The 20,472-nt window shown below is 38.8% G+C and overlaps 1 protein-coding gene across 2 annotated transcripts in view; it reads right to left on the bottom strand.

The window, feature by feature from the left end:
• LOC148149661 (uncharacterized) overlaps positions 1–20,201 on the bottom strand; it is a 487,290-nt gene extending 467,089 nt beyond the window's left edge. For both annotated transcript variants that reach the window (XR_015757547.1, XM_087988625.1), the window contains exon 1: positions 20,072–20,201. The gene's annotated coding sequence lies outside the window, so the exon portion shown is untranslated. The remainder of the gene's footprint in view (positions 1–20,071) is intronic.
• Between the last annotated feature and the right edge of the window lie 271 nt (positions 20,202–20,472).

Genomic DNA, 20,472 nt, shown 5'->3' with positions numbered 1-20,472 from the left:
ACCTTGATAGCAAAACATGGTGGACTGGATTTTCTGAGGGATGCCAATAGCCCTCAGATTGTCACTTTTTTTTACATTAAGGTAGAGGTCTGCATTTCTGACAGGAAATTTTGATCAGGGCTACTTCAGAAATATGGAGAGTACTTTATATCTGATAGGTTCCTTGTGTGACAGTACTGTGCCTATAATAGAGATATTTTGTCCTGTTTGTATTGCGGAGAGATGTAGCCACAGTAGTGCCAGAATGCTCCTTCAGACAGGCAGTTGAATAACAGGCTTTGAGTTCTCCCTCTCCTTTTTTAATGAGACAAAAGAATTGTGAGAGTGGTGTCAGGGCTCACACAGATGCACAAAGGGTTTTAGTTTTGCTTTCAGTCAATTGAGAAGGTTTCTGCTGGGTGCTGAAAGGTGCTAGAGTGAAGTCTTAGACATGAGACTGCCTCTTAAAAATCAGAAGAGGCAGATTGTTTCTTTCTTCTGAACTGGAAGGAGACAGCACATGAGAAACATAACTGTTTTTCTGAATTGCATTTTTGCCAAAGATTATGTTTATGAAATATTGCTTATATTGGAACACACAATGATAAGTGGTTAACTAATACATTATCTTGCTAAGTGTTTTAATAGAGTTAAAGTTATGCCAATTCTATTTTTTGTGGGTTATAGTTGTGTTGTGAGATTCCTGATGAAGGGCTTTTGCCCAAAACGTCGATTTTACTGCTCCTTGGATGCTGCCTGAACTGCTGTGCTCTTCCAGCACCACTAATCCAGAAAATGTTTTGATTGAAGCCTAGTGGTAGACCAATCAAATCATATTTGGAACACAGCTCCTTACACTTGCTTTTAAATAAATATAAAAATTCAGTCTAGATTATCACCATTATGACATAACCTCCACAACGACTCTTACCAAGTTTATAGATGACCTGCTGCGCTTTTCCAGCAACACATTTTCAGTTATAGATGAATCATAGAAAGCATCCTATCAGCAAGCATCACAGCTTGATATGGCAATTACTCTGCCCAAGAAATTGCAGAAAGTTGTGAATGCAGCCTAGTCCAATATGAAAACCGGCTTTCCTTCCATTGAATTCCACTGCCTTGGGAAAGCAACTAATATAATCAAAGACCTTTCCCATCCCCGTTACATTCCCTTCCACCCTCTTCCATCAAGTAGAAGATGCAAACGCTTGAAAACACATACCAACAGATTCAAGAACAGCTTCTCCCTGTTGTTGTGAGACTTCTGAACGGACTTCTCATATGTTAGAGTTGATCTTTCTCTGCACCCTCTCTGTAGATGTAACACTATACATGTATTCTGCATTCTGCTCTATTACCCTGATTATAACTATATAGGGTATGATTTGTCTGGTCAGCACACAAAACAATACTTTTCACTATATCTCAATATGTGATAATACTAAATCAAATCAAAATAAATAATATTCTTTGTAGGAGGTGGGGGTCTAGATTGGCCATAATACATGTCTCGCAGGACAGTTTGGGGAAGTGAAACAATGTTTGCTTTTCCGCAACAGTAGTTGCTCTATATTCTAATCAAATTTCCGGCATCACAGATGACCAATTTGACAGCTCCAGTGAAAGGGTAAGTATGAAAGACAAGCATATGGTTAGGGTGCCAGGAAGGTAGTGTGCCAGGGTGATCAATGTGTCAGGTGGGTGCTAGCTAAGCAGGGTAGGAGGTAGGGTATTTGGATAGGGTCCCTGGTATCAATTAAGTAGGATGCTGGGTAAGTAGGTGTCTATTGGGAACAAGTGATTGAGGTTGGGATGTCAGGCTGGATGGGGATATCAAAGTCAGCCAGGGGTTAGATCTGTTGGAAAGGTTTATCAGGATCCTGGGAGGAGAAAGGAAATAATGGGTTCTTGGCAGGAGATGATGTCAGGTCTGGAGGATGGGGTGGGTGTGCAATCTTGTGAAGAGGTGTGGGGAGAATTTGCTACCAGTGGCTGGGGAGGTGTGGCTTGTTGGGTTGCAGGAGTAGGGAGAAAAGATTGTCGAGTTTATGGGGAGGGGTGTGTCCCTCTTGATTCTGGAGGGAAGGGGCTGATGTTGATTCTGGTGGCTGGAGCGGTGCCAGGTCCAGTGGCAGTGCTGGGGGATTAATGTTTTGGCTGCTGAGAGGGTGGGTGTTGGGTCCGAGGGGGGAAGATGGATGTTAGTTCCTGAGCAGAAAGAGAGCTCCTGTGGGAAGAGCAGTGTGTTGATCTCAGGCAAAAAGGAGTTTTGTTTGGGACCTTGAAAGGGGGAATGTGGGTTTTGGGGGAGAGGGTGTGCTTTATTCACGATGGAGGCTAGGAGGATATTTGTCCTTGGGAGTATTAGGTCTTGCGGAAAGAAGGGGTGATCGAGTTGAGTCAAGACTTATAGGGTGTGTTGTTCAGGGTATGAGTGGTAAGTTGGAGTCATCCAGGATTTCGACTGGATTTCTACTTGATAAGGTTTCCTGGATAGCTACTTAATTAACTGCAGCAGAACCCTCCAAACCCTTTAATGTAAGTGGATACATTCAGAGGGTTCCAAGTTAAGGAGAAATTGCCCACTGGAATCTTCAATTTCCTGGGCAGTTCCCTTGGAGAGTCTGCTACATCCTGATGTGCAGCTCCCACCTTTGCCGCAGAAATTACTGTCTGGCAATTGGAAATCCATGCTGTTGTTTTTTGAAGTGTAACAAAGGTTTAAGTAATGATATTCCAAGACAGTTGTCCCGATAATACTCGCTTTCTGATGTATTGCTTTTTGATAAGTAATCTACTATAGTAGTAGGCAGTTTAATGAGTTGGTTTGAAATTCTTCTCTCCACTTCTTTTTAATAGAGCTATTAATCCATTTCAGCCAACATATCAGGCATTGAGATGCTAACATGCCACAGCACAATTCTTCAGTATGAAAAGGTGACTGGGACAAGAACCACTTGGAAAGCAAAACACTCAACAACTTTGAGGAATAAACCATCAGCATCACAATATCTGCTCTGGTTCAGCGGTAGCTGAGCCAGGACATTTGAGCCATAATTAAGGTCTGATCTCCATTCCAGAATGAAGGGAGTGCTACACTAATGAAAGTACAAGCTCTTAGATCAGTAGCTAAACTGAAGACCTTCTTTCTCTCTCAACCAAATGCAAAATATCCCAGAGCAGAGTTTTTCAGAAGTATAATAAAAATAAAAATAAAAATATAAACAAAAAAAAACTGCATATTCTGGAAATCTGAAACAAGACCAGAAGGTGCTGGAGAAGGGACAAGGATCAAAGTGGGGCTGGAAAAGCACAGCAGGCCAGGCAGCATCCAAGGAGCAGGAAAACTGATGTTTCGGGCAGGAGTCCTCCATCAGGCTTGTCCCCGAAACGTAACTTTTCCTGCCCCTCGGATGCTGCCTGGCCTGCTGTGCTTTTCCAGCTCCACTCTAATTTTGACTCTGATCTCCAGCATCTGCAGTCCTCACTTTTGCCTAGGGACAAGAATCACTTGACTCAATATGTTTACTCTGTTTTTCGCTCAACAGATGCTGCCAGACCTGCTGAGTTTCTCCAGCTCTTTGTTTCAGCTCTCTCCCTTGATCAATGTTTACTTTCTAATCAACATCCGTAACATCTTATTGTTGTTTGTAGGGCTTTGCTGCATTTCGACATTACAATCGAGACTTCACATCAAAACAACATAATTGGCTATAAAACGCTTCAGGGATAGCATGAAAGGCACTATGTAAATACAATTTCTTCCTTTCTATCTTGTGAAATGTCCCATGGAGTCTGCCGGAATAGAGAATTGGAGGCCATATTTTTGAAAATTAATGTATTATTTCCAGATTCAGGGACAAACGGGAGTGAAATGAAAAAAAAATTAGGAAGAGCTTGATGCATCATCCAGCTGCTTGCTGTCTGCTAGAGGGGCAACTTCTGTATGTCCTCTGCACTGCTCTCCTGTTGGAGATCAGGTAATATCACAGGCAACGCTGAAGGAAAACGCTGAAGAGTCACAGAAGGAACGATTGAAGCACAGCCTTCAGGCAATGCCAAACAAATCTGTTATCTGTACGGATACCACAGTAAGCAATCCTATTCATCAGCATTGTCAATGCCACATCAATAATTACTTCCATTCTCCAGAGAACTGACAGAATCTTGCATACCATACTTGCAAAGTCTCTCAGTGCAACACATCAAGAAGAGAGAAAAGGTGGTAATGCCTTAAATTATACTTTACTATGATCTCTACTTGATGAATAATCTTAAAAATTTAGAAAATGGAAGCATTGATAACAACTTCTAGTTTTGAATACATACCATTGTCATAACTTTGCTTCATAACCCTTTGTATTTCTTTCCTATCAGCGGATGGCTGTGGTGACATATTTTACATGCTATTAGTGGATCAGTGAAGAGCAGAGACTAATGAGTGAAGAAGGACAGAAGAACCTGAATTTTGGTAATAATGCATTGTCCGCTTGAACAGTGCATGAATACATTGGACAGCTTCTTCTTGATTATCAATGCAATACAATACATGGTAATCTGCAGCTTTTTTAAGTGACTTGCTTGTGCTTTGAAAAATTCAATAATAAGAGAATGCATTTTGCCCAGTTTCTGCAAATATGATGGATGACTTTTATATTGAGCCATCTGTAAAGGTTTTTAAATGCTGTTTGGATTTTTTTTTATTGTAGAGGTCGAACAAAATCAATTCTAATGATTAAAATGCATCATAAATTCAGGTGCACAGCATTTCCAAGATGCATCAGAAAAGCAAGCTACAGATATACTTACATAATCAGAAAAGCAAAGAAGAAATTGCTATAAAAATAATTGCAGTTTTGCAGTGTTCCAGTAGGATTAAACATATTAAAAGGTCTGTCATTATAAAGTAATCAGCAGTAAGGTACTTTAAATATATTTTGGCAGTTTGGATTTATAGTCATATGAGCTTAAAGGATGCATTGTTAAAGATACTCCAAACAATCTATTGGCTACAGTCCTAAATGTGTTTACTGGCTATTTGTAGCATTATAGAGGATTTAAGGACAAAATGAAAGACTACAAAAAACAGGTATTTCTCTGCATTGGCCAAAATCAATCTGAACAATGCAAATAATGTAGCTTATAGCTTTGGAAATGCAGGCATTAAAATATGAAGATTAACTCTAAAAGAAAGATCTTTACAGTTTGTTAGGAACAATCCAGATAATTTAAAGTGACAGTGACTATATTTTTTTAAAAAAAGAAATCCATATGCAGAGTAAAAACACATGGTATCAGCCAAGCATAAAACAGGGGAGCAGGTGGGAATGTTCACTATTTTCCCTTTGGAACCTTGAAATAGATGGGAAACAAATCTTGTATTGTTTTATCGTATTGAGTTTGAAGGTTTTAGTGATTTTTGCTAATGTGTCTCGACAAAATCATAGAATAGAAGCATTACAGTGTGCAAGCAGTTCATTCGGCCCATCAAGTCCACACTGACCTTCCAAAGAGCATCCCACCCAAACCTGTCTGTCTACCCTATCCATGTAACCCTGCATTTCCCACAGCTAACCCCCATGTTTTTTATTTATAGAATCCCGACAGTGTGGAAACAAGCCCTTCTGCCCAACAAGTCCACACTGATCCCCGAAGAGTAATCCACCCAGACCCATTCTCCTACCCTAATACTCTACATTTACTCCTGATTAATGCACCTAACCTACACATTCCTGAATGCTATGGGCAATTTAGCATGGCCAGTCACCTAACCTGCACATCTTTGGATTGTGGGAGGAAACCAGAGCACCAGAGGAAACCCATGCAGGCTCAGGGAGAATGTGCAAACTCCATACAGACAGTTGCCTGAGGCTGGAATTGAACCCAAGTCTCCGGTGCTGTGAAGCAGCAGTACTAACCACTGACCCACCGTGCTGCCCCGAATGATGATCTACACATCCTGAACACTACGGGCAATTTAGCATGGCCAGTCCACCTAATTTGCACACCTTTGGATTGTGGGAGGAAATCAATGGAAACATGGGGAGAATGTGTCAAAATCCACACAGAGAGTCACCCAAGGCTAGAATCAAACCCAGGTCCCTACCACTGTGAGGCAGTAGTGCTAACCACTGAACCACCATGGTACTTAAGATTTCCGTCAGTCTGAAGCTGATTTATTTCTTATGTTATGGTAATCAACAGTCAATACATTATGTGAAACTATCTTTTCTAAAGTTAGGAATAAACAAAGTTATAATAGCTTGGAGAGTGAAGAAATTAAATACAAAAGTTAGATACTCCAGAAATGAAAACATAAATTTCTGGAAAGCTTAACAGGTCTGGAAACATCTGTGCAGAGAAATCAGAGTTAATGTTTTGGGTCCAATGACCCTTCCTCAGGAAGTTCTGAAGAAGAGTCATTCGACACAAAATGTTCACTCTGATTTCTCTCCACAGATGATACCAGACCTGCTGAGCTTTTCCAGAAATTTCTGTTTTTGTTTCTGATTTACAGCATCCACATTTTATTTTGGTTTTTAGTTAGATACTCCAGCTTTGAATTATTATATTACAGCTATGCATGCATGTATGTCAGTTGATATCAAATACTAATGCACATCCAACCATATGAGAACTTCCATGCATGTTCCGTCTTCACTGCCAAGCAATTTGTTAAACTCTGAGAGGTAATTTGTATTATTGCTATAAATGTAACAATACCCTATTTTACTGGCCACAAATGACAACTGTATAACTACAAAATGTCAGTACTCAAAGTTCTACATTTAAGAGAAAAATTCACTATCATAAAGTTCAATGATGTTGTTCCTATTCATGTTTAACATTCAAAATTATATTATATAGATCACCAGTTCCAATTAGTGTAGACATAAAGAGGATATTTATGCTAAAAAAAATAAATTCAGACAAATAAAATGTTTTGTGTGTAGGTTGGGAGAAGGAGAGGGTGAATTGGTGTTCATAACCCTCAGCTGTACAGTTAAGGACTCATAAATTTGATATGACCGGCAATGCCATATCTGCTTACATTGGTTGGAAGACTCAGCAATTCCACATGCAATGTTCTACTGCACTCTTGGCTGCTCCTACATACTCATTTCTGTCACCACACTGTATCTTGTACACAGAATGATGATGTACTTGCAGAAGTATTTACAAACTGTTTACTATGCAATATTGCTTCTATATTTTGCATAACATGAGGCTAAGTTGCTATTTCAGATGAGAACTGATATCATCATGAAGTTCTTTTGTAATATGAATTAACTTCCATCTTGCAAAACACTTAAAATAAACATGCACTTTATGTTAACTCGCAACTTGATTCCAAGAGCTGAAACAAGAGCCTCCTTAAACCAATGACATAATGCTGCTGTCCCAATCTAACCTGATAGAGAGCCACTGTCTCTCTTTATATGTCTCTCCGTCAACCACCCTGCCAAAATATTTGATAGATAGGCTGGTGATAATGGCTTGACACTGACATCATTGGTGATCTTTAGCATTGCAATTATCTTCTTCAAAAGTGTTTTACAAACATTTTAGGTGCAAAGCTTTTCGGAACCATGAGTCATTTTCATCATGTTAAAGTCAGATGGGGATGATGCAATGATGTGTTCCAACTTGCGTAATTTACAACCTACCACTCTGCCAATATGTTAAAAATGACATATGTTGTCCAATTATGTGTTCAAAATCAAGCAAAGAAAGCTATTAAACTTATCATCTGCTTCTTCACAAAAAATTAGGACCTTTCATATTGTATGTACATGGATTGGTTCGCCATAAGAAGAATAAGAGTCTGTGTGATGTGTTTATATTTTGTATGAATTTCATTTCATTTCAGGAGTACATACAGCACATAGCTGCAGAAATTCTAAAAATACTCCATAGGTCAGGCAGGATCAGTGCGAGAGAAACCATTAATATTTCAGGTTGATAATCATAGTGTTCAAATGTTTCATCATTTGTGCCTGTTAACTCTTCACTGTTATTAGTCAAGCCTGGATATGGACACTGAGAAGCAGAAATTAAGCTTAAAACAAGCAGATAGAAGCAGGAGATAATAAAATTTTAAAGCATTGTAAATAAAGTTCCCACTCAAACATAGAAACTATTATTTCTACACTGTATTATCCCATCAGATCTCCAAGGCACAAAACAAAGCAGATGGCAATGAGGATGTAGAATACTTTAATGTTAACAGTTGTAGCATATTTCTTTTCTTTACAAGTAAGGAGTTCAATACAATCCCTCTCAAGCAGTCAGTTTGACGGATTTCAGGGTTCAAGGTATTCTCGCTTATGAAAGGTTTGTATGGTGCAGTGTTCTACAACAACATGATGTTTATCCACAGTCTGGGAGCAGAATGTCATTGAATATTCAAGCAGCTGACAGAAGACATATCCACATTTATTACAGCTGAAAGTGCTTTTGAGAAAAAATGAGCCAAAGAAAAATGTAATGATTGAACGGTATTTGTTCTGCCAGATATGCCAGAGAGACTATAACAGCCACATACCCTCAAAAATGTGTCCAGATCTTGGAGCTTACTATCAATAAATTCTGATGGAAGGTGTATAATATGTTATATTTTGAGATTTGGATTTAGAAATAGATGCTTATGGGTATTGATCAGTTATGTGAAGGCTTTTTAAAAGAGTCGATTTGGACCTAAGGACATCAGTTCTTTGAAAGCATATGAGTCCTAGATTGCCAGTGTTGTTAATGTAAAATGTTTATACCATTAGGTTCTTGACAGGAACAGTAAACCTATTAAAGCAATTTGACATCAGAACAAATGGTTCAAGTTTTACACTTGGAAGAATCTAGAGCTCAGTTCTGAAAGTAGAAGTGGACTCAAATGTTTAATTCTAGAAACCAGTTAATTCAGCAGCATATGTTCTAGTCTGTGAAGCTTCCAAGTCAAGAGACTTTGGCTAGAAATATTTAAGTTATGAGAACTGAGAAGGTTTAGGCCATCAGAATTGTAAGAAGTTCATGCAATTTTACAATTTTTTGCCAAGTCTGCTGGCATGTATGTTTTAAGAAAAGACATTAGAAAGCTAAGTTAACAAAACATTTAACAAGATGCAATAGGAATCATATTTCTCTGGTACTGACTCTCTGTAATGGATGATGTTGGGAAAAAGGTTGACTCTTTATTTTGATATCTTGTGTTAAGTTCTTTCGAACTGTCTTATGTAGCTTTTATGATATATTTATATGTTCTGTTGTTATGGAAAATCTGCAATCTCTTGGGAATATACTTCAGAGACTAACTGCCATGTTACCCAACTGTAAAAGTATGTATCTGGGATCTGACTTGACCAATGTTACCATCATCTACATCATAACACTGTATTCAGCTTGAGTGAAAATGTTTAAGCCATGTTTAAAGAAGAATCAGTTTGCAAAGGTGTGCAAGTCATTTAAGAAGACTTCCTTGGTTTGAAGTATGGGGAAATCTCTTCCCAATAATGAAATATGGTGTGTACCTACCATCATGGATGGTAAAACGTAGGTCATTTTAAGAGGTTGGGGGGGGGGAGTGAGGATGAGTTTACATTGTGCGATCATTACTGTCACTTCTCAACAATGAAGACACATATTTTTCAATACTGAATGACAAATATTACCCTCGATATTTTGGCATCTTTCTGCAACAAACCCTCTTCAATTTTATAACTCAATTATTAAGGGTTTGGGAGGAATCATAGTTCCAGTATGTTAACAAGTGTCACCTTACATCGGTTCAGGGTTCTATACTGTAAAAGGCAGAACCTGCATAGTGGTAAACCTGTTCAATAAACTTGGTTTCATACTTGGAAATCACAAACAAGTACACATTGACATGATTGATCACACAGACTACTCACAGCAGACTTTTTCTTATTTATCAGATTTAGGCACATTAAGTTGTAGTTTGGTGCTCCTTGCACTTATACTTTAATATTGCCAGTTTCATAATATTTGATACAATTGCCATTGGAAGCTTTGCTGAAATATCACAGGAGCTGAAGCAACTAGAAGCAGTTGGCATCACTGAGTGAATCAACACATTATAGTGAATATTGAAGCTTGTCATTGCCCAACACAAAATGGAGAATAGACTATGATGGAGTCACTGTTGAAGAAGCTGAAGATGGTTGGGCACTGGACACTACTCTGAGGAACTCTTACAGAGAGGTCCTGGAGCTGAGATGAGTGACCTCCAATAACAACAACCATCTTCTTATGTGTCAAGTATGAATTTTCTTTATTTGCTCATGTGATGGACCTGGCTGGATGAGCCAGTATTTATTGCCCAGCCCTATTTTCCCTCAAGATGGCGGTGGTGAGCTATCTTCTTGAACTGATGTAATCCATAGCTCTTGGTTGTCTCACATTGCCACTGGGGAGGGAATTCCAAGATTTTTGACCCAGCTGTACGTAGACTGACAATGCTATTAGAGAGGGAATTCCAGGATTTTGACCAGTGACACTAGAGGAATGGTGATATATTTCCAAGTGAGGATGGTGAGCAGCTTGGAGGGGAATGTGCAAATAATAGTGTTCCCAGGTATCTGCTCCCCTTATCCTTCTAGATGGAAATTGTGGGTTTGGAAGATGCTGCAAAAGGATCTTTGGTGAATTTCTGCAGTGCATCTTGTCGATAGTACTTACTGTAAATCAGTGACACATCCCACTGTCCATCACAAGAGTGTCGGTGGTGGATGGAATGGATTTTTCTGGATGTGATGTTATCAAATGGACTACTTTGCCCAGAACAGTATCAAACTTCTCGAACGTTGTTGGAGCGTAGTCGTCTGGTCGAATATGGTGCACGCCATCACATTCTTGACTTGTAGTTGGAGGACAGTTTGGGGAGTCAGGAAGTGACTTACCTGTTGCAGTATGCCTAACTGCTCACCTGCTTTTGTAGCTATTGTACTTATATGGTGGGTCCAGTTGAGATTTCTGGTCAATGGTAAACCCCCAGGATGTTGATTGAGGGGAATTCAGAAATGGTAATTCCATTGAATGTCAAGGGGTACTGGTTAGGTTCTCTCTTATTGGAGATGGTCATTGTCTGACATTTGTTTGACTTGAGTGTTACTTGCCAGCAGAGAGCATTTTCCTTGATATCCAATGACTTCAGCTTTGTTAGGGCTTCTAATGGCACACACAGTCGAATTGTCACTCTCATCTCACCTCTGGAATTCAGCTCTTATGTCCATACTTCAATGAAGGCTATAATGAAGTCAGGAAATCAGTGTCTCTGGTGGAACCTAAACTGAGTGTCACTAAACAGGTTATTGCATAGCAGATGCTGCTTGGTAGCACTGTTGATGACATCTTCTATCACTTTACTGATGATCGAGAGTAGACTGGTGAGGTGGTAATTGAATGGGTTCAATTTGTCCTGCTTTTTCTGTATAGGATTCCTGGGCATTTTTCCACATTGTCTGTCATTGTAGCTGTACTGGAACATCTTGGCTAAGTGCAGCAAGTTCTAGAGCGTAAGACTTCAGTGCTATTGCCAGAATGTTGTCAGGGTGCATAATCATTGCAGTATTCAGTACCACTAAGTATCACATAGAGTGATTCAAATTGGCTGAAGATGGGTATCTGTAATGCTTATGACCACTGAGGAATTCAAGATGGATCATTCACTTTGCACTTCTGTCGGAAGATTGCTGTGAATGCGTCAGCCTTATCATTTGTACTGATGTGCTGGGTTCTTCCATCAGTGAGGATGGAGATATTTGTTTCTTTATGAACCACTTCAGAGTCTTTTTTTAAAGCTTTTATGGTATGCATAGACTAGTGATAACCTGGGACAGATGGCTCTGCAGATTCATTCCTGGGTCGGCTTTCTGATATTTTCTCATCAACCTGTTCAGAAATGTTAATACATACCTCTGGAGCAGGTGGGACTTGAACCCAGGTCCCTTGGTCCAGGGATAGGGGCACTGCCACTGTGCCACAAGAAGGGCCCAGGATGGAGATATTTGTGGAATGAATTTGAGTGGGGGAGGGGCAGACTCGATGGGCTGAATCACCTACACCTGTTCCTGTGTTCCAGTGTTCCTAAACTTAGTGTTGTTACCAACCAGCGAATTAAGTGAAGCAACAGCTCCTTTGGTTTCTGAATCAATTCTAAAATATTCATTTTGCTTTGAAACCCATGTAAGATCTCAGCACTTCCCTTTTTTGTAATCGTGGAAGAAGCCGGACTAGAAAGCAACACTGTTTACTGCTGAGCCACTGCCTGTGGTGTACAAAGGCTAGTCCCAGCCTGGACAGGTAGTTCTGTAGACCCATCCCTGGGTCTGCTTTATAAAGGGCTCAGATGATGAGTTCCAGCTGGACAGGAAATTGCCTGTTACAAGGGAAACTCATACTCAGTATGCTCCATAAGAAGATAAATTAATAATTTTCCATGGGTCTTGTAGAATTTATCTCACTATTCATATCAAGCAACTCTCCATTACATTCAAATTGCTCCAATTCCGATCTCAATGTGTCCCTGATATTAATCAGTACATCATTAACTGCCATGCATTTAACTACCTAAGCCTTAAACACTGGAATTTTCTCTCCAAACTCTGATCGTCATCTTCTCTTTTCAGATACTCCTTAAAATCCATTTATGGAGCAAGCTTTTCATCACCTCTTCTAATATTGTCCTGGCACCAAATATAACATTCATGTGAAGCTCATGGGGAAGTTTACTGCAGTAAAGTTGCTATGTAAATCCAAGTTTGTGTTGTCATAACTGCATTTTGTTGTTACGTGATTGTATACCTGATGTTACCTGTTGTAACGTATCTATCTCAGTAAAACCCTGAACTGGTTAAAGATTACATTCAGTTTGTCAATTTGACTTCACGTTACTTAGAAACAGGTCCATTTAAAATTTCCATCAGAAACATATCACTGAGATAATCCTTCCCTGGCGAGATTTGTCACTTATCACATCCAGTGTTAAAAAACAAAAATGTGTAAACTATATTACAGAAGCATAAGTTGTAAACTTAACATCTGCTGCTGTGTTGACTCTCATACCACCATTGGATCTGCATTCTTGGAAATTGAAAATTCTCTGAGGTGACAACATTTTTTCAATTTAACTGTTGCATGAACACAAACCTGATCAATGTAATTATTGTTGAGTTTTCTTATGAGGATTGATAATTAAGTTAACAAAAAAAACAAAGAATTGTGGATGTTGAAAATCCGAAGCAAAAACTTAAATAATTGGGAAAACTCAGCAGGTCTGGCAGCATCTGTCGAGGGAAAGCAGAGATGAAGGGTCACTGAACCTGAAACATTGACTCTGCTTTCTCTCCACAGATGCTGTCAGACCTGCTAAGTTTCTCCAGCTACTTCAATTTTGTAGTGATGATTATTTTATTTCACTCATGCTCCTCGACCTATTAATGCAAATTGTGTATAAAATACGTGTAGAAAAATGTCTAGCATGTTTTCTGTCTAACATCTATAGTTGAAAAGTTAACTTTTGAACTGATTGGAAGATGTAAAAGTAGATACATCAATCATAATTCAGCAAAAAAAAAAGAACATGCTGTAATGCTTTTCAAATCAGACTGCATCTGAAGCAAGAAAAGACAAATTAATTCTTTAGCTAAACTTTGAATCCGGTGTGATTGATGACCTCCCCTAGAACGTCTACATCCTCTTTTACCTTGACCTATCCTGGCAGCCCATTTCCACCCATTTTCCCAATTTGGAGGTTGCACTTTAAACTTGTAGGCCGGTATTTTAGAAAAGTTATACAAACCCTAGAAAGGTACAAGAAAGACTTACTAGTAGATTTCCAGTAATGATCACTTGGATATCTGAAGAATCTGAGGTTGATTATCTTCAAAGCAGAAAAGAAAAGATTAAATAAAAATGAAAAGAACTGTGGATGTTGTATATCAGAAACAAAAACAGAAATTGCTGGAAAAACTCAGCAGGTCTGGCAGCATCTGTGAAGAGAAATTAGAGTTAATGTTTTGGTTTGAGTGATCTTCCTCCGAACCGATGTTAGATAGGAAAATGTCAGTTTCTATGCAACAAAACATTATCTTTCATTTCTCTCCATGGATGCTGCCAGACCTGCTGAGCTTTTCCAGCAATTTCTGTTTTTGTGACCACGAGGAAACTGTTTGGCATGCAGAAAACTGGATGCTGGATTTTGAAATAAAAACTAGGAAACACTGGAAATACACAGTAAGTCAGGTGCTTCTGTTATAAGATAAACAGCATTAACTTTTCAAGCTAATGACTTTTAATCAGAATTTGGAGAATCATAGAATCACCTACAATGTGTAAGTAAGCCATTTGGACCAGCATGTCCACACAGGATCTCCAAAGGACATCCCACCAAACCCACCCCAATCCTCAATTTCCCATGGCTAATCCACCTAGTTTGCACATCCCTAAACACTATAGATAATTTAGGAAGGCTAATTCACCTAAATTGTACATCATTGGACTGTGGAAGGAAACTAGAGCACCCAGAAGAAACCTACACAGAACAGGGAGATTGTGCAAACTCCACACAGACAATTGCCCAAGGCTGGAATTAAACCCAGACCACTGGTTTGTAACCACTGAGTGACTAGTTTTGAACAAGAGGTGCTGTAATAATAAAAGAAAGGTCTAAGAAAGGTAGTAATAGTGGAGAGATTTAAATGACAGAAGAGTTAATTTTTTAGGCCTAATCAAAATGGTGAGGAGACAAGAGAAATCATGGAACCAAAAATGAACTACTGATTGACAGCAAAAATAAGAGACAATAGATAACATATGAAGAAAAAGAAATAAAATAAAGGGTGACAGTCTTTGGTTTCACCTTGTTAAGTTCAATGTTGCGTCCAAAATACTACAAACACTTAATCCAAAAAATGAGGTAATCATCCTCAACCTTACATTATGCTTAACTAGAACACGGTGTCAGACCAAGAACAGATTGTGAGAGTTAGATGGACAATGATTATTTAGGTTAACTGTGGAAAACGACAAGGCACAACCCAGAGTAAAAGCAATTATATGGAGAAAGTCTAATGTCAGTTTGGTGAGAATATATCAGGCCCAGGAACATTGCACTGTGGCATATTTTTTGTCCTGCACATAATGTTTCAAAGGATATTGTTTGCTTTTGTATATTGCAATTTGTCCATTTCCAGCTTCACATTACATAATAATTTTGTGTCAATGTTGCGTGGTTGACAACCATCACTTTACAAGATGGAAGGCTGGCACTGCTGGTTCATTTTGTGTGTTTAAGCGAAATGTTACTATACTGTGGTCACTATTATATGTGGGAGCACCTCTAATTCTAAACCCTGAAATGGTTACATAGGATATACAGCATAGCAATAGAACATTGGACTGACTACTCTAAGCTAGAATTTGTATTCCTCAAGAATCTCTTAACATTCCATTTTCTTCAACATAGCTTTTAAACTTATCTTTTCATTTCATTTTCTCTTTCATCCTTAACTATATTCTTTTTGAAAACAGCTAAACTACTTGCCTCAACCATGAAGTTCTAAATTCTATATTCCAACCAGCCTCTGGAGATAGGGCTGAAGAGTGGGACTAACTGGATAATTCTTTCGGGAGTCAGTACAGGAATGATGGGTCGAATGGCTTCCTTCTCTTACTGTAGAATTCCGTCATTCTGTGCTTCCATGATTCTATGAAGAAAAAGTTCCCATTTCTGGAATCATCAAAAATAAGGCAACTAAATCCAATAAGAATTTTTTTTAGTTGGCTGGTTTTGATGTAGAGTAACACTAACAGAATGGTTTCAATTCCTACACTGGATGAAGTTACTAGAAAGGTCCCCCCCTTCTCAACCTCTCTCTTTGCCTGAGGTTTGGTGTGCCTTAGGTTAAGTCACTAACATTTGACTGACTCTAATGATAGAGCAGTTTATGGGAATATGACTACAGTACAATAAAATAAATAGCCCAAACTGTTTAATCATTGCTAATTACTGTAATCTCTGACTTGCAGGAATAAAATTGTCTCTTCTGAGGCTCATGCTGTGTCTGTCAAGTGCATGATCCATCACTGAATAAAACTATATAAAAATATATTCTTTCTTTCATTATTTCATAATCACAGAGATTTAATTGCAGAACTTAATTTGCTATTAGAAAGAAAGATTCTGACTGACTGCACTTTGATCCTTCATTCCAGTGGTGCTGCTTTTGATCAAAAAGTAGAAGCTCTGAAAGAATCCTTTGGTAAGATTAGAGAGTCCAATGTTTCTTAACAAAAGAAATGGGAAATGTTCCAGTTGCTGCATGCTGCCAACACTCGATGGTTTCATCTCATATCTTGCTCATGCCCTGAGCTCTGCCCCGATTCCCTGCAGCCTTCCCTGTTCTTTATCATGCTCTTATTTCAACTGCATAAGACAACCTTTTTAATTGTTTGGCAGTGATTGAAATCCACTGCTCCATTAGTTTCCACCCTCTTCCTTGCTATGTTTAGATCTCGGAGCATAGATTGTGAAATTGGTGCATTTACACAAGCAAATCCAGTTAGGATTTTAACCAACGTTTGTGGCCATGACTAAAATCTTAATCAAAACTGAGAAGGTTTGCTTTTTTGGCATTTTTCAATTCAATGGTGTTGATACCATGCATCAAAAACCCTGATAAAAACAGTACAGCAATTGTTTTGTGGTTCTCTGCATACACAAATGCAATTTATATGATATATAATCTACAATAATTTATTAATATTCAACAATATTTTATGGAATCTGAAGCAACTCTACTGTCTTAGAATATTTCACAGCACTGTTCAACATTTCTTCACACCAAGTGTAATGGCAATCTTGAATGCATTCCGCAAAATGCTGTTAAGGTTAGGGCAATTGAAAAATTTTGCTGAGTGAGTATTTTGTCATGAAGGTTCAAAATGTATTATGATCTGAGATCTTGGGATCTGAAGTGGAGTAAAAATATAGTTTTGGTTTTGTTCTGTGATGATTTAACCTGTTTAAAGCTCAGAAAGTCAGTTTGAATATTGAGTTCAAAACAGTGTTTATGACTAGTAAGCGAACTGGGGATAGATTTGCTGAAATGTTTGCTGACTTGAGATTTATAAACACCACAGAGAAAGAGAGAGGGAGAGGGGAGGCCAGAAGTAAGTTCATGCCAAGAGAACACAGAACAGAGGTGCAGTCCCCAAACTGTCATGGTTATGATGTAGTCTTGAGGGGTGCAGAAATCAGGGAAAGAAACCTTAAAATGCAGAAGATGGTGGGAGTGCCAGTGAAAGGACATACTGCAAAGCCATTGAATACATAAGCTTATGGAACTTGTGTTAAGAGTTTTGGAGAGGGCATTAACTGAAGAAGAAGACATCTAGTGAATGCACAGGAATTGGCCAAAAGGAAATCGATTACAGCCATGCTAGCTGAACAAGAAGAATTAGCAAAGAGATAGGGTGACATTTCACAGAGATTTTTGTGCTGTGAGTACGTTATTAGATAATAAGGATAAGTTTTTCTTTCTGATATCTGTAATAACACTAATCTAAGTCTTCTTTTGCAGTGTAACATGTTATTTTATGCAATAGACTTAAATGTTCTTCTGTTAAAAGTATGTTAAAAGTCTCTTGTAAATATATTCATTGAAGACTTCTGTGGTAAACAAAGGGAGAATGCACCTCAGGGTTTATCAGTCCAGGTTTCACTCTGGTAACTGAGTTGTCCTGTGTTACCATCAGCTGGGATCATAATTATTGAGACTTATAGCAGCAAAGTGGATGAGTTAAAATAGATGGCCATAAAGTACAGATCAGCCATGATAAATCAATTGAATGACATAATATTAAAAGAACTATATTTCTTACATTTTCTAGCTTTCTGTCCATGGAATGTCAGTGTTACTAATTGAGCTAGCATTTATTGCCTATCCATAATTATCCTTGAGAGGTTGGTGGGTGTGTGCCTTCTTCAGGTACAGGCATCCCCTCCATGCTGTTAACAAAGAAATTCCAGGAACTTAACCTAGCAATTGTGTAGGAATGGCAATATAGATTCAAATTAGGATGGTGAGTGGCTTGGAGGGAACTTGCAGGTGAGTCCCATATCTCTGCTGCCCTTATTCTTTTAAATGGTAGAGGCTATGGGCTGGATTGTTCAATTGTAAGGAGCCTTGGTGACTTTCTGCAATGCATCTTGTAGATGGTTCACACTGCTGAACTGTTCACTGGTCATGGAGGCAGTGAATCTGGGAGTTGATGGATGGGATGCAGTCAAGAGGGTTGATTTGTGCTGAATATTGTGGAACTACTTGAATGTTGCTGGAGCTGCGTTCATCCAGTCAAATGGAGTCTATTGCTTCATACTCTTGACTTGTACCTTGTAAATGCTGGACAGGCTTTGGGTCATGGGAGTAAGAGGAAGCGATCCTAACATGATCTTGAATTGGATGACATCAAAGAATGGAAGAGAATATCAAAATGCGTGGAAGCACAAAGCTGGCATAAAAGTATGAGAAGGTACACAACAAAAAGAAAAAAAACCCTGCAAATGTTGGAAAGTCTAAATAGACAAGACATATTGAAATAAAATAGCAGACCTGTCTACCCAGGAACTAAAACCAGGCCAAATACCACCTACATCACCTGAACTGTTTTCTGACATAATTACTGCATTCACAGAGTCATCCTGTTCCACTTCCTCTCAGAATGTGATACATAAATTGTGCAAAATTGTGCCTGAAGTTGCTGACAGAAGTTTTCAAAGAATACGGCAGAACACACAAAATATTCTGTTCCTCGAAGGATGTGTTGACAATTAGCCGATCTATTTGACTTTCATCTCCAAGTGAGGACAGTTAACGAGTAAACAGTAAACTTACCCACATCACGCACTATATGATTTAATAGAAGTTGGATTGAATGGGCATCTAATTCATTCTGTTAGTATGCAACACACAATTGTATTTTGGGAGAAATGAATATAAAATTGCAAATGGTTTTGAAGGCAGTTGGAACATGACAGTTTGGATGGTTTTACAAGCAGTTGGCAGATTAAGGAGCTAAAATTGTGGGAACACTCAATTCTACCTTTGACTTGAGTGTGAACAGTAGGATTCAAGAAGCCTCAGTGAAAAAGGGTGATCAGTTAATTACTGTATGCAAACTATCAATATTAGATTCTTTTATCCTGAATACAGAATTGTGCATATATGGATTTTGCTGGGCTTATGGTTTATACGCAATTGTAAAATCAGTTTTACATTTAAATTTGATGTTCTGTTTCTTTCCTGTTCAATGATTGCCCATAGCATGTACACAGTAGAGTAATTGTATTCTATTGCTTCTGGACTCTTACTAAATAGATTCAATCCTTGACCACTCCAGGACATACTGTCTTTTCACTACTGTAATACACATTAAACAATACTGTCACCTCCTCCTCTTCATTTCTTTCTTTTTTAATTTTTACAGGGTACCTTGCATCTGGGTGTATTTAACAGCAGTCCTTCCCATTTTTGGACCACATCTTCATTATTGAAATATCATCAGGGCCATCTTATAGAGATCTGAGTAACATGGTCTGTGGTGAGATTGTGGCAGAATTGGATGGGAAGTCCACTAAAGTGATGAAGTCCCCACTGAGGGTCCTTTTGGTGGTGGCGGCGTGAGAAATGTTAAATAAGGTAAGTGCATCTTCTTAATCATCCCCAAGCTAACATCCAGAACATAGCATGTGGACAGATGCTGAAATCAGCAGTGCAGCTGCCATTCGTAAATAAACAAAGGATAATCATGTTTATTTAAAGCTCAGCTGACCTCCACATTAACGCTGATAATGCTGTAATATGATTACAGTGTATAGGCTGACAGGTGCAGTCAGCTCATTTTAACAGGTGAAGGGCAATGGAGGTATCATCTGTGGATAATGGAACTTAACACTATACACACCCAGTCCCCTACCTCCATCCCTGCACAGCCTTTAAAAACCAACACCCCAACCCTAACTCCCTCAGCCTCCTCCCTAATATACAGAAACTGTCCTTGTCCAATGCTGCTGACTTACCTGTCTGGAGATTCATTGGGCCTTCTTCTTGTGATTGGCTACAGTCCTAACTGCAGTCTGGACTCAGCTCAGCCTGGACTCAGAGCTCTTGCTGCAGACTGGACTCAGCTCAGGGAATAGCACTTCCTCTCAATGAAGGCAAAATTATTCTCTGTCTGTAGACTCTTCGACTCATGTACCATCCCTATGAGGAAACAGCAACACTCCTTATCCAGAAACTCATCACAATACCTCCAAAACCACTCCAGACTACATTTAGATTTGACAATAGGGAAACATTCATCAACACCACTTCCTCTGTGAGTTGGATGCTTGGCTCTTTACCAACATTGATGTAGAGTCCAACTGGCAGCTGAGGGCTTGGTTTTTCTGTGAATGAAATGCAAAGTCATGGGAAGGAC

This window comes from Chiloscyllium plagiosum, unplaced genomic scaffold, assembly GCF_037043375.1.
Source record: "Chiloscyllium plagiosum isolate Xiang-an unplaced genomic scaffold, Cpla_swu_hap1 HiC_scaffold_7, whole genome shotgun sequence".
NCBI classification, from domain to species: domain Eukaryota; kingdom Metazoa; phylum Chordata; class Chondrichthyes; order Orectolobiformes; family Hemiscylliidae; genus Chiloscyllium; species Chiloscyllium plagiosum.
The sequence above is the reverse complement of the archived record's forward strand: the minus strand, read 5'-3'. Positions and strand labels throughout refer to the sequence as shown.